The 2,500-nt window shown below is 45.4% G+C and overlaps 1 non-coding gene across 1 annotated transcript; it reads left to right on the top strand.

The window, feature by feature from the left end:
- Positions 1-927: 927 nt before the first annotated feature.
- TRNAT-UGU (transfer RNA threonine (anticodon UGU)) lies at positions 928-1,000 on the top strand. Its single transcript has one exon. It is a non-coding gene; the product is annotated as a tRNA-Thr (tRNA).
- The last annotated feature ends 1,500 nt before the right edge of the window (positions 1,001-2,500 follow it).

Raw genomic sequence — 2,500 nt, 5'->3', positions numbered from 1 at the left:
GAACCCCAAGCATCACAGGTCAGGATGGCCGAGCGGTCTAAGGCGCTGCGTTCAGGTCGCAGTCTCCCCTGGAGGCGTGGGTTCGAATCCCACTTCTGACAGCTTTTAAGCTTTTCTTTGCATGCATTCACATTCTCTAGCTCCACTACCGCTCAACGTCTAGGACAAAAAATAACTTGTCTTGGAACCAAGCATAAAGGGTTCCATAGCTCAGGGGTTAGAGCACTGGTCTTGTAAACCAGGGGTCGCGAGTTCAAATCTCGCTGGGGCCTACCTGCAAGGCTTGGTGACTGTATCTCACATAGCAGCGTATTAAGAATTTTTTCCCAAGGGCACGTTAGGGTGGAAATGTTTGAAGGATAATCTAGATAATGAAATCAAAACGTTAGGATGACTTGACTTTCCGGAGTTCTTGAATTAGACAATATCTACTAGAAACACCCACTTTCTAATTCTGCATCCAAGAAAAAAATTGCACTCGAAGCAAACGGCCATCTCTTGTTGACAGCAAAACGCTTGCTTTCTGCGTGTCCTTCTATTAAATCACTACTTTGCACTTTTAACATCCGGCTTTGTTGTTTCCTTCCAACGCTTTGGAAATAATGAGGGTAGCAATGAATGGTGACAAGGGTAAAGCTGCTTCTATCGCAATTTCTCCATCAAGTAACCTTCAGCGGATTTATTTTACGGGCACATTAGATCAACCTGTGAGCGTCGTCGGTCTCACCGAACCCCAAGCATCACAGGTCAGGATGGCCGAGCGGTCTAAGGCGCTGCGTTCAGGTCGCAGTCTCCCCTGGAGGCGTGGGTTCGAATCCCACTTCTGACAGCTTTTAAGCTTTTCTTTGCATGCATTCACATTCTCTAGCTCCACTACCGCTCAACGTCTAGGACAAAAAATAACTTGTCTTGAAACCAAGCATAAAGGGCTCCATAGCTCAGGGGTTAGAGCACTGGTCTTGTAAACCAGGGGTCGCGAGTTCAAATCTCGCTGGGGCCTACCTGCAAGGCTTGGTGACTGTATCTCACATAGCAGCGTAATAAGATTTTTTTCCCAAGGGCACGTTAGGGTGGAAATGTTTGAAGGATAATCTAGATAATGAAATCAAAACGTTAGGATGACTTGACTTTCCGGAGTTCTTGAATTAGACAATATCTACTAGAAACACCCACTTTCTAATTCTGCATCCAAGGAAAAGTGCACTCGAAGCAAACGGCCATCTCTTGTTGACAGCAAAACGCTTGCTTTCTGCGTGTCCTTCTATTAAATCACTACTTTGCACTTTTAACATCCGGCTTTGTTGTTTCCTTCCAACGCTTTGGAAATAATGAGGGTAGCAATGAATGGTGACAAGGGTAAAGCTGCTTCTATCGCAATTTCTCCATCAAGTAACCTTCAGCGGATTTATTTTACGGGCACATTAGATCAACCTGTGAGCGTCGTCGGTCTCACCCACTTTCTAATTCTGCATCCAAGGAAAAGTGCACTCGAAGCAAACGGCCATCTCTTGTTGACAGCAAAACGCTTGCTTTCTGCGTGTCCTTCTATTAAATCACTACTTTGCACTTTTAACATCCGGCTTTGTTGTTTCCTTCCAACGCTTTGGAAATAATGAGGGTAGCAATGAATGGTGACAAGGGTAAAGCTGCTTCTATCGCAATTTCTCCATCAAGTAACCTTCAGCGGATTTATTTTACGGGCACATTAGATCAACCTGTGAGCGTCGTCGGTCTCACCGAACCCCAAGCATCACAGGTCAGGATGGCCGAGCGGTCTAAGGCGCTGCGTTCAGGTCGCAGTCTCCCCTGGAGGCGTGGGTTCGAATCCCACTTCTGACAGCTTTTAAGCTTTTCTTTGCATGCATTCACATTCTCTAGCTCCACTACCGCTCAACGTCTAGGACAAAAAATAACTTGTCTTGGAACCAAGCATAAAGGGTTCCATAGCTCAGGGGTTAGAGCACTGGTCTTGTAAACCAGGGGTCGCAAGTTCAAATCTCGCTGGGGCCTACCTGCAAGGCTTGGTGACTGTATCTCACATAGCAGCGTATTAAGAATTTTTTCCCAAGGGCACGTTAGGGTGGAAATGTTTGAAGGATAATCTAGATAATGAAATCAAAACGTTAGGATGACTTGACTTTCCGGAGTTCTTGAATTAGACAATATCTACTAGAAACACCCACTTTCTAATTCTGCATCCAAGAAAAAAATTGCACTCGAAGCAAACGGCCATCTCTTGTTGACAGCAAAACGCTTGCTTTCTGCGTGTCCTTCTATTAAATCACTACTTTGCACTTTTAACATCCGGCTTTGTTGTTTCCTTCCAACGCTTTGGAAATAATGAGGGTAGCAATGAATGGTGACAAGGGTAAAGCTGCTTCTATCGCAATTTCTCCATCAAGTAACCTTCAGCGGATTTATTTTACGGGCACATTAGATCAACCTGTGAGCGTCGTCGGTCTCACCGAACCCCAAGCATCACAGGTCAGGATGGCCGAGC

The sequence above is a fragment of the Lithobates pipiens genome, unplaced genomic scaffold, assembly GCF_037356315.1.
Source record: "Lithobates pipiens isolate NorthernLeopardFrog02 unplaced genomic scaffold, aLitPip1_a1.2 Scaffold_28, whole genome shotgun sequence".
NCBI lineage: Eukaryota > Metazoa > Chordata > Amphibia > Anura > Ranidae > Lithobates > Lithobates pipiens.
This window is presented reverse-complemented; position numbering and strand designations above follow the sequence as displayed.